At 36.2% G+C, this 12,611-nt stretch overlaps 1 protein-coding gene across 21 annotated transcripts in view; it reads left to right on the plus strand.

The window, feature by feature from the left end:
• ADGRL3 (adhesion G protein-coupled receptor L3) overlaps window positions 1-12,611 on the plus strand; it is a 943,166-nt gene that overhangs the window by 109,511 nt on the left and 821,044 nt on the right. The window lies entirely within an intron of this gene.

Here is a 12,611-nt window from a genome sequence, read left to right on the forward strand (position 1 = left end):
TAGGAATTGAGGAAGGTTTAACCAATGTGGGATTAATTTAACATCCTAACTGTAACCTTCCTAGTTGTTCTGTTAGAACACGTAAGTAAATCTCCCTCTGCCATTTTCTCTACTTTATAGGTATGAAATGCTGTCTTGTGGTTTTCAGGGATAAAACGTTAATGACCTTAAGAGTTTTGTACAGTGACTGGAACATACTATAATTTATCCACTCAAAGGCATACATTATATTCTTATTTTTGTGTATCTGAAAATGGATGCCTTATAATATTTGATAGTCTATCAATGTAATTGGTAACATGCATTTCCCCTTAATGGTGCATAAAATTATGTTCTATCATATAAGCAGTGGCATCATGTGTTTTTTGAAATATGAGTCATAAAATGGCTTCTAAAATAATACTCCACCCTATAATGAAAGGTGTCTTAATGTTTTACAAATGGAGAATAGATGTGCCCAAACTGTTAGTTCCCTTTCCTTTTCTGTAGAACTGTTATTTGATGTTAGACATTGTTCAATACTGATGGCTAATTTAAGCCTCAGTCTATGCTCCGTTTGTGATGTTTCAGATTATATATATGTGTGTGTGTGTGTGTGTGTGAATTATTTTTGATTAATAAATATAGACATCACAAATATGAAGCAAGTAATAAAAATAGTTAAATTCTTGTAATTGCACTTAATAATAGCTGTGCTTTGATAAAGATATTTTCACACATCACCAAGTTTATGATGAAACAGCTGATCTCTACATAAAACATGGGGGCTATAAACAGAGTGAAGAATGGCGTGGCAAACTACTCCAATATTCTTGCCTGGAGAATCCCACGGACAGAAGAGCCTGGTGGGCTACAGTCCATGGGTCACAAAGAGTTGGACACTAATGAAGCGACTTAGTGCTCACACATGCATTAACAGAGACTCTATTCAGTATGGAATTGATAATATATGTTATGTGTTTTTAAGTGGACTTTGCCATGGTGTCTCATCTAAAGTAAACTGGTTTTTGTGGCTGTGTTGTATGGATGTGTGCAGTATGAAAAGGATGCTATGAAATAGAGGCTATTGGATTTTTCTGATAAGAAACTAAACAAAGCTAGCTTAATAACACTGTTATTTTTTTTTTCCCTGCCACCTCAGCAGGTGATGTGATGAAGGAAACTTGAGTGCAGTGATGAAATATCAGGACAAGAACGTGAAAGGTTGAGTTATAGGAAATGAGACAGAAGGTAGACTGACTCTTTACCCAGATCAAATCTCAGGTTAACTGAAATTCTGGTGCTAGGAACAAAGAACAACTCATTGCCTTTTCATGGTAAATGTCTGTTAACCCAGTCGTGAGGGAACTTCTGAGAAGCCCTGGTGTGCTTTTCAACAGATTTGTAAATTCAGTCAATACATGAAATAAAAATCAGCAGTTGGGAGTCAGTGCTTTGCCTAATATTTTGGTAGATCAATTGCTTAAGGATTTAAAATCCATCCACAGTAAGGATGATACATACTGGATTAGAATTAAGGGATTTATTTGGTCTTCTTTTCCCAGAAAACCAGGATTACTTCATGTCAAAACAGTGTCTTGAGAAAGTGTAAATAGCAAAAGGCTTTACTTGAAACTTCATTTGGAGATGAAGACTTTTATTTCCAAAATATATTATCATTATAAGATGTGATTTTGTGTACCGGTATTTTTGAAAGTAAGTAGCTTACTTTATACAAAGCAAAGCTTGTTAAATTGTGTTTATAAAATGCTTCTTGTGAAAGTAGCAGTGCTCAAATACATAATTTATATCTCTCTTCTTTGGCTTCCTACTTTAAAGTTGTATTAATTATATCTATGGAATTAAAAATGCTTTATTATGGTATATTAGACATATTGATATTATTTGAAAACTTTCACCAAAGTATTTTGCAAAGAGAACATCAGTTTTATAGCAGTTGATATTCTCCCTATACCTCCTTAAACTATGCCTGTGTGTGTGTGTGCCTACTTGCTCAGTTGCTCAGTTGTGTCCAACTCTTTGCAACCCCATAGACTGTAGCCTATCAGGCTTTTCTGCCCATGAAAATTTCCAGGCAAGAACACTGAAGGGGTTACCATTTCCTTCACCAGGGGATCTTCCCAACCCAGTTATCAAACCTGAGTTTCTTGTGTCTCCTCCATTGGCAGGCAGATTCTTCACCACTGTGTGACCTTGGAAACTATAAATATTAATAACATGAAAACAATAGATCAGGCACCATGATTAATACTGTTTGTTGTGCTATTTAATTGCATAGGTAGCTATTTATTTTTAAAGTGTTGTTTTATTTCCTGGATAAAATGGATAATTCTGATTTCTGAATAGATACATTGAAAATCATTGCTGGATACCGGAAATGTTTCTGGGGTCCCTTTAATTGCATTGAATAGACTGCACCTTATCGGTTTTTGATTTCAAGTCGTTTGTCAATAGAATGGTGATGTTTATATGTACTTTGAAAACTGTAGGGAAGACAAAAACACTGAAAGTTTATTTCTAATTTATTAGTAATGGTGATAAAAATCTGCTGCATTTTTAAGTTTCTGCCTTGAATTTTTGTAAAGTGTGAGACTGCAGATCTTATGTACTAACATAAGATTAACAACAAAAGATTTTTCCCCTTCTGTTTGTTTTTTAAACAATTATTTATTTTTAATTGTAGGATGATTACTTCACAGTACTGTGTTGGTTTCTGCCGTGTGTGTGCATGCGCGTATGTGTGTTAGTCACTCAGTTGCGTCAGACTCTCTGTGACTCCATGAACTGTAGCCTGTCAAACTCTGCTGTCCATGGAATTCTCTAGGCAAGAATACTGGAGTGGGTTATGTATGTCCCCCTCCCTCTTGAACCTTCTTCTCACCTCCCACCCCATCCTACCCTACTAGGTTGACACAGAGCACTGGGTTGAGCTCCCTGAGTCACACAGCAAATTCCCAGTGGCTATCTACTTTTGAATATGGTAATGTATATGTTTCCATGCTACTCTGTCAATTCATCCCAGCCTCTCCCTCCCAAACTCTGTCCTCAAGTTTGTTCTCTATGTCTGCATCTTCATTGCCGCCCTACACATAGGAGCTGATCAGTACCATCCTTGTAGATTCCATTACATCCATTAATATATGATATTTGTCTTTCTCTTTCTGACCTACTTCACTCTGTAGCTTCATCCATCTTATTAGAACTGAATCAAGTGTGTTCCATTTTATGGCTGGATAATATTCCATTTTCTATATGTTCCAAGACCTTTTTAATCCATTCATCTGTCCATGGACATCTAGGTTGCTTCCATGTCCTAGCTATTGTAAATACTGCTGTGATGAACACTGAGGTACATGAGTCTTTTCCAGTTATGGTTTTCTGAGTGTATATGCCCAGTAGTGGGATTATTGGGTTATATGATAATTTTATTCCTAGTTTTTAAAAGAATCTCCATATTGTTCTCCGTAGTGGCTGTTGTCAATTTGCATTCCTGTTAACAGTGTAGGAGGGTTCACTTTTCTCCACACCCTCCCTAGCAATGAATGTTTGTAGGCTTTTTAGATGATGACCATTCTGACCCATGTGAGGTGATAACTCATTTTAATTTTCATTTGCATTTGTCTAATAATGAATGGTGTTGAGCATCTTTTCATGTGTTTATTAGGCATCTTTATGTCTTTGGAAAAACTGTCTCTTTATGTCTTCTGCCCAGTTTTTGACTGGGTTGTTTGTTTCTCTATTATTGAGCTGAGTGAACTGCTTGTATATTTTGGAGATTGACCCTTTGTCGGTTGTTTCCTTTGCTATTTTTTTTTATCCCATTCTGAAGGTTGTCTTTTCACCATATTTACAGCTTCCTTCACTGTGCAAAAACTTTTCATTTTAATTAGGTCCCATTTGTTGATTTTTGTTTTTATTTCCATTACTCTAGGAAGTGGGTCATAGAAAATCCTGCTGTGATTTATGTCAAAGGGTGTTCTGCCTGTGTTTCTCTTAAGAGTTTTATAGTTTCTGGTCTTACCTTTAGGTCTTTAATACGTTTTGAGTTTATCTTTGTGTATGGTGTTAGGTGGTGTCTTAATTTCATTCTTTTACACAAAGCTGTCTAGATTTTGCTGTACGACTTATTGAAGAGACTAAATTTTCTCCATTGTATATTTTTGCCTCCTTTGTTAAAGACAAGGTGCTCATTTGTATGTGGTTTAACTCTGGACTTTCCATCTTGTTCCATTGGTCTGTATTTCTGCTTCTGTGCTAGTGCCATACTGTCTTGATGACTGTAACTTTGTCTGAAGCCTGAAGTCGGGCAGGTTGATTGCTCCAGCTCCATTCTTCTTTTTCAAAATTTGTTTGGCTAACTGGGATCTTTTGTGTTTCCATATGAATCTTGAATTTTTTATTGTAGATCTGTGAAAAATATCATTGGTAGTTTGATAGGGATGGCATTTAATCTTTAGGTTGCTTTGGTCATTTTCACAATATTGATCCTTCCAATTTAGGAACATAATATATCTCTCCATCTGTTTGTATCATCTTAGATTTCTTTCATTAGCACTTTATAGTATTCTCCATACAGGCCTTTTAACTTGTTAGGTAGGTTTATCCTTGGTATTTTATTCTTTTTGTTGCAGTGATGAATGGGATTATTTCCTTAATGTCTCTTTCTTATTTTTCATTGTTAGTATATGATAATGCAAGGGATTTCTGTGTATTAATTTTATATCCTACAACTTTGCTATATTCATTGATTAGTTTTAGTAATTTTCTGGTGGCATCTTTAGGGTTTTCTATGTATAGTATCATGTCATCTGCAAACAGTGAGGGTTTTACTTCCACTTTTCCAATCTGGTTTCCTTTTATTTCTATTTCTTCTCTGATTGCTCTAGCTACGACTTCTAAAACTATGTTGAATCATAATGGGCACTCTTGCCTTGTACCTGATTTTACAGGAAATACTTTCATGACGGTGTGATCACTCACACTCACCTAGAGCCAAATATCCTGGAATGTGAAGTCAAGTGGGCCTTAGGAAGCATCACTACCAACAAAGCTAGTAGAGGTGATTGAATTCCAGTTGAGCTATTTCAAATCCTGAAAGATGATGCTGTGAAAGTGCTGCACTCAATATGCCAGCAAATTTAGAAAACTCAGCAGTGGCCACAGGACTGGAAAAGGTCAGTTTTCATTCCAATCCCAAAGAAAGGCAATGCCAAGAATGCTCAAACTACCGCACAATTGCACTCATCTCACACGCTAGTAAAGTAATGCTCAAAATTCTCTAAGCCAGGCTTCAGCAGTATGTGAACCATGCACTTTCAGATGTTCAAGCTGGTTTTATAAAAGGCAGAGGCACTAGAGATGAAATTGCCAACATCCGCTGGATCATGGAAAAAGCAAGAGAGTTCTAGAAAAACATCTATTTATTTCTGCTTTGTTGACTATGCCACAGCCTTTGGCTGTGTGGATCACAATAAACTGTGGAAAATTCTAAATGAAATGGTAATACCAGACCACCTGACCTGCCTCTTGAGAAACCTCTATGCAGGTCAGGAAGTTAGAACTGGACATGGAACAACAGACTAGTTCCAAATAGGAAAAGGAATACGTCAAGGCTGTATATTGTCACCCTGCTTATTTAACTTATATACAGAGTACATCATGAGAAATGCTGGACTGGAAGAAGCACAAGCTGGAATCAAGATTGCTGGGAGAAATATCAATAACCTCACATATGCAGATGATACCAGCCTTATGGCAGAAAGTGAAGAAGAACTAAAGAGCCCCTTGATGAAAGTGAAAGAGGAGAGTGAAAATGTTGGCTTAAAGCTCAACGCTCAGAAAACAAAGATCATGGCATCTGGTCCCATCACTTCATGGGAAATAGATGGGGAAACAGTGGAAACAGTGGCTGACTTTGTTTTTCTGGGCTCCAAAATCACTGCAGATGGTGATTGCATCCATGAAATTAAAAGATGCTTACTCCTTGGAAGGAAAGTTATGACCAACTTATACAGCATATTTAAAAGCTGAGACATTACTTTGTCAGCAAAGGTCCATCTAGTCAAGGCTATGGTTTTTCCAGTAGTCGTGTATGGATGTGAGAGTTGGACTATAGAGAAAGCTGAGCACCAAAGAATTGATGCTTTTGAACTGTGGTGTTGGTGAAGACTCTTGAGAGTCCCTTGGACTGCAAAGAGAACCAACCAGTCCATCTTAAAGGAGATCAGTCCTGAGTGTTCATTGGAAAGACTAATGTTGAAGCTGAAATCCAATACTTTGGCCACCAGATGCTTACAGCTGACTCATTTGAAAAGACCTTGATGCTGGGAAAGTTTGAATGTGGGGGAAGGGGACGACGGAGGATGAGATGGTTGTGTTGCATCACCGACTCAATGGACATGGGTTTGGGTAGACTCTGGCAGTTGTTGTTGGACAGGGAGGCCTGGCGTGCTGCAGTTCCTGGGGTCACAAAGAGTCAGACACGACTGAGCGACTAAACTGAACTGAAATGAACTTTCAGTTTTCACAACTGATAATGATGTTTGCTGTGGGATGTTGCATACAGTGTTTAATATGTTGAGGTATGTTCCTTCTATGCCTACTTTCTGCAGGGTTTTCATCATAAATGGTGTTGAATTTTATCAAAAGCTTTCTCTGCATCAATTGGGATGATCACATGAATTTTATCTTTCAATATGTTAATATGATGTATCTCACTGATTGATTTGTATATATTGAAGAATTCTTGCGTCCCTGGGATAAAGCCCACTTGATTATGATGTAAGATGCTTTTAATGTCTTGTTGGATTCTTTTTGCTAGAATTTGGTTAAGGATTTTTGCATCTATGTTCATCTGTGATATTGCCTTGTTTTGTTTTTTTTGTGGCATCTTTTCATGGCTTTGATGTCAGCATGATGGTGGCCTCATAGATTGTATTTGGGAGTTTTCCTTCCTCTGCTATTTTCTGAAGAACTTGAATAGGATAGGTGTTAGCTTTTTTCTAAACTTTTGGTAGAATTCACCTGTGAAGCCATATGGCCCTGGGCTTTTGTTTGTTGTTAAATTTTCTATTAGTTTAAATTTCTGTGCTTGTGATTGGTCTGTTTATATTTTCTGTTTCTTTCTGGTTCAGTTTTGGAAGGTTGTACTTTTCTAAGAATTTGTCCATTTCTTCCAGGTTGTCCATTTTATTGGCATATAGTTACTTGTTGGAGTCTCTTATGATCCTTAGTATTTCTCAGTTGTCTATTGTATCTTTTTCATGCTAATTTTATTGATTTGGGTCTTCTTTTTCTTGATGGATCTGGATAATAATTTGTTAATTTTGTTTATCTTCTCAAAGAATTAGCTTTTAGTTTTATTCATCTTTGCTATTGTCTCTTTCATTTCTTTTTACACTGATCTTTACAATTTATTTCCTTCTACTAACTTTGGGGTTTTCTTTTTTTCTTTTTCTAGTTGCTTTAGGTGTAAGGTTAGGTTGTTCGTTTGAAGTTTTTCTTGTTTCTTGAGATAGGTTTGTATTGTTATAAAATTCCCTGCTATAAACTTACCTCTTAATACTGCATGTATTGCATCCCATAGGTTTAGAGTTGCAGTGTTTTCATTGTCATTTGTTTCTTGGTATATTTTTGTTTCCTTTTTGATTTCTTCAGTGATCTGTTGGTTATTAAGCAACTCATTGTTTAGCCTCCATAAATTTTGTGGGTTTTTTGGGTTGTTTATTTCTTGTAGTTTTATATATTCTTATAGCATTCTGGTTAGAAAAGATTCTTGAAATAATTTCAGTTTTTTAAAATTTACCAAGACTTGATTTATGACCCAAGAAGTGATCTATCCTGTAGGCATTTCCATATGCACTTGAGAAAAAAGAGGAATCTATAATTCTAGTATTGGTACACTTAATAGTGTCCCAGAGATCTCTGAGATTGTCCCCATTTCTTTTTATCCTTTTTTTGCTGTATTCTGCTCTGCCTCAGTGTTTCCACCATTCTTTCTTCCAGTTCACTTATTCGTTCTTCTGCCTCAGATGAGACTACTATTAGTTTTATTGGTTCCCTTTAGTGTGTTTTTAATCTCAGTTATTGTGTTGCTCTTTGCTGATTGTCTGTTCTTTAATTATTATAGTTCTTTGTTAAACATTTCTTGTATCTTTTCTGATCTGTGCCGCCGATCTATTTATCTGTCCTCCATTTTATTTCCATGATTTTGGATCATTTTTGCTATTGTTACTCTGAGCTCTATTTTAGATAGACTGCTTATTTCCTCTTCATTTGCTTGGTGTTGTGGATTTTTACCATTTTCCTCCATCTGCTGCATGTCTCTCTGTCTTTTCGTTTTTTTTGATTTACTGTGTTTGGGGTCTCCTTTCTGCCTGCAGGGTCGGGGGTCATAGTTCCTTTTAATTGTGGAGTCTTTCCCCTCATGGGTGAGCTTGGAACAGTGACTTGTGAAGGTTTCTTTGTTGGGAGTACTTGTTCTGTGTTCTGGTGGATGGAGCTGCATATTATCTCTCTGAAGAGCATTGACATGTCCAGTAGTATGTCTTGGGGTGTCTGTGTGCTTGGTATCACTTTGAGTAACCTTTCTACTATGGGGGAGGGTTGTGTTTCTGTTTTGCTAATGGTTTGGCATGAGGCATTCAGCACTGGAGATTTCTGGCTCTGGGGCTTGGTTTTAATGCAGAGGTCCTATTGATTAATGGTCCATGATGTCAGGAGTTCTCTGGTAGTCTAAAGTCCTAGACTTGGATCTCCCACCTTGGGGATTCAGGCCTGACACTTTATTGTAGCATCAAGACTTCACAGGCCTCACAGCACAGAAGACAAAACCCCGAGGGTAACAATGAAAGCACCCCTCAATAGCCAAGGACACCCAAAGAAACTTGCACACTTACAAAGGGAAAATAAGAAAAAAAAAAAAAAAAAAAGAAGAAGAAGAAAAAAAAAAAGGATAAAAACAAGAGCCAAAAAAGAAGAGATCAATACTGTAGAAATAAGGGAGAACAATTAATGAATTTATTTAGAAATAAGACTTTTTTTTTAGGTAGTAAAAAATATATATTAAAAAATTTTTAATATAAATTTATTTATTTTAATTGGAGATTAATTACTTTATAGTATTGTATTGGTTTTGCCATACATCAACATGAATCCTCCACAGGTATACACATGTTCCCCATCATAAAAAGTAAGTTATAAAAAATAAAAATTAAAGACATAATAAAGAAGATGAACAATGTGAAAAAGAAAATACTAAAGGGAAAAAAGGAAGGAGAAAAATGTATATAAGTGGTAGTTCCACCTCCACCTCCCTAGAAGGCCCTCCAATACTATACTATTCTCTGGACCTGCTGTGGGGACAACTCAGACTCTAATTTGACTCCGCTTCTGTGTGTACTTGCCTCCAATGCCCAAAGTTGCCAGAGCTAGGGCTTTTTCTTTTGTGTGACCACTCATTGTCCTTTTATTTATTTTTTTCCCCATTTTTTCTCTTTTTATTTTTTAACTTTACAATATTATATTGGTTTTGCCATACATCAAAATGAATCCGCCACAGGTAGTCTACTTGGTTGATCATATGGATTTACTCTGCAGCTTGTACAGCTGGTGGAAAGTTTTTTGATCTTCTTCCTTAACTAGAGGACCCACATCCCTGTTGAGGTTATGTAGGGCTGCAGTACAGATTTTCTGTATGGTTCTCACTCCATTCAGACTGTCACAGATCAGCTGCTTCACTCTCCAAGATCCCATATGCCTCCTCTCTGTCCCAAACTATTACTTTGATGTGGGAATCTCACCCCTGCTTCAGTTCCTCTATCCCCCAGGTACAGGTCCAGCCCTGCTCTCTCTCCTCCTCTTTTCTCCTCCTCATTTTCCCTTCCTTCCTTTGCTCTACCAAGTTTTGTGTGGTTCCATATTCCTTTCTGGTGGTCAGGGACTCCTGCCAGCTTTCAGCTGGTGCTCTGTGAGATCCTCTGCTTTTGAATATGTATTCCTAATATATCCCTGGAGAGAGAAGTAGTCCATGTTCAGCTATTCCTCTGTCATCTTGGTGTCTTATTCCCTTCTGTATTTTTCCTGAATCATGTTTCTATAACTGAAGGCACAGGGTGTCCTGGGGAAAAGGAGGGTTTTTGAGGAGACAGAACTTACTGAATTTTACTACCTTATTTTTTACCTTAGTTAGAATACCCTCTTCTCTCCTTTCTGATGTGTGGGTATAAGGGAGGAAAAGTAATTTTCCCTCTACCGGTGTAAGTTCACAGCTGTGACTCCTGTAATAAAAGACAGATAACAAGAAAAAAACAAAAGAAGTTTATTACCTTGTATACCTCATGTGTATATAGGAGATATCCAGAGAAAAATGACTAGTAACTCCCTGAAGTGGCTTAGAATTCAGTCTTGAATGCCATCTTAATAGAGAAAGGGTAGAGGGATTTAGATCTATAAGTTGGAGAGAATAGATGATTTTAGGGAAGATGAATGGGCCCTTGGAAAAATAGATGTGGGGATGATAGTTTGAGACAAACTTTGGTTTGTCTTGGTGTGGTGTCAACTTTTAGTCCCCTATCCTGTGACAAAAGTCAGTCTTTCTTGGGGATGAAGTTCCCAGGAAGTGATTTCTGACGTTGAGTTCCTCTTGGGAGATCTATCATTAGGCAGATAAGAGAAATTCAGAGAAAGCCTGTCCCTGCATTTGCTGTTTTTCATATGCCTATAGCTGAAACTAATCAGTGTTTCAGAGCAGTATAATTTGTGGTAAGATATCTTGAACTCCTGTAGTCATATTTTGGGGTAGTATATTTTGATATCCTTCAAGGGTTTGTTTTAATTAAGTCAGGAGATTCTTGTGAAGTTTAAATAAGATACCTTCTAGAATGGTCCTTAATACTCATATATCACTGTTACCACCACCACTCAGTTATTAAAACACATACAATTTGCCAGGCTTTCTGTTATGTGTTTTATTTTTAGAATTTTGTATAATCTTCCAAATTGCCATTTTACATGCATGGAAAAAGGTTTGAGGAGAATCAGCTCCTCAAGATTACATAGTTAGTACATACTATAACCAAGGATTTCAGCTATTTAAAAAACAAACAAAAAACAACAACAACAAAAAATTTTTTAATGATTTTTGACATGTTTGTTGCAAACTAATTTGAGCATGTTTTAATTATTAAATGATCTGGAATTCATTATAAACTTGTTCATGTGAAAGTTATTTAAATTGTTCCTATTTCTATGTGCTTTTTTTCTTTTTGGTAAAAGCATGAAGATATTAAGAAAGCTGTCATGAGACTATCATAATAATATTAAGGGGATAGAATCAGATTAATACTATCTATGCTGTGTTAACCAGCCTACATTTGTGATCCATCTCCTTGGGCACACAAGCTGCTTGCTGTATTGTGCTGGTAAAGATAACCCTTAATTCCTCTGTATCCTGTTTTTGAATCATTTCATTAAACAAAAGCCTTTGAGTCTTCTTTTGTTGTGGAGAACAAATGGTTAGATTTTAGGAACTGTAGCTACTTTTGTTGTTCACAAATTCCAGAGCCTTTCAAAATTTATCATTCACATTCTCAGCTCTGCACACAATCAGTCATTATGTCAGCAGCTGCCCAGGGAGCCTCACTTCAATTCATTCAGCCAAATAATAACCATCAGGACAACCATTGCTACATTAAAAATAATAATAAAATCAAATCCTTAAATAGCAGAGTTCTTTACTTCTGTAGCTAAAAAGCTTATATTGAGTAGAAAACCCATTGTACATTTTGACAGGAAGAGAAAAGTAATATCTGTTGAAAGTTAAATTGATTAGATTGATATGTTTTAATACTAGGAAAGGTTAGAAAGGGTTCCATTTCCAAATAAATGACTTCAAATGATTTATTACAGGGTACCATAACTTAATCAGATGTTGGCTTTGGTTTTTATAGTCTAGAGAGCGAGCAATCAAAAATCTGTAACCATGTGAATAATTATACATTTTGAAATAACTTTAGCATAAACGCATATCTTTTGTACTTTTCTTCATTAGTGGTAATGGACACATTGTATATTGAACATTTACCTTGTTTTTGAATATGTGATATAATCTATTTGTAATTAAATAATTAAGAAAATAATTTCTAAAATTATAACTTGAGTGTTTGTCTCCATCCTTCTTCCACCGTGTACACTCTCCTCATCTTTTTTCTCTGCTTTCCTGTGATGTGTCACTTCCTACATTCCCTGGCATATCACTGTTTAGAACACTGAAGAAGCACTTCATATATTGCAGGCAAAGCATAAATATAAATATTAATTTATACAGCATCATTGTGAGGCTGTGTCAGGAACACTTTCACTGAACTGTTTTGTGTAATGTCAGGTTCTCCCTATTTTAAATGTCCTTGATCATGTTCTTTACTGGTGTCTTAAACGAAAACCTATGTTTTTGTCAGCATCTTCACTTAATTTCGTTCTCATGCTAGAAATAAAGAAAATGAGAGGTAAGTGCTGACTCAGATGATCAGTTTGCTGGCAACTTGCTTTTAAGTCACATGGAATTTGAGCCATTAATTTATGCACAATATTGCCACCTTTTGCATAAAACTTTA

Source organism: Bos indicus, chromosome 6 (assembly GCF_029378745.1).
Source record: "Bos indicus isolate NIAB-ARS_2022 breed Sahiwal x Tharparkar chromosome 6, NIAB-ARS_B.indTharparkar_mat_pri_1.0, whole genome shotgun sequence".
Lineage (NCBI taxonomy): Eukaryota > Metazoa > Chordata > Mammalia > Artiodactyla > Bovidae > Bos > Bos indicus.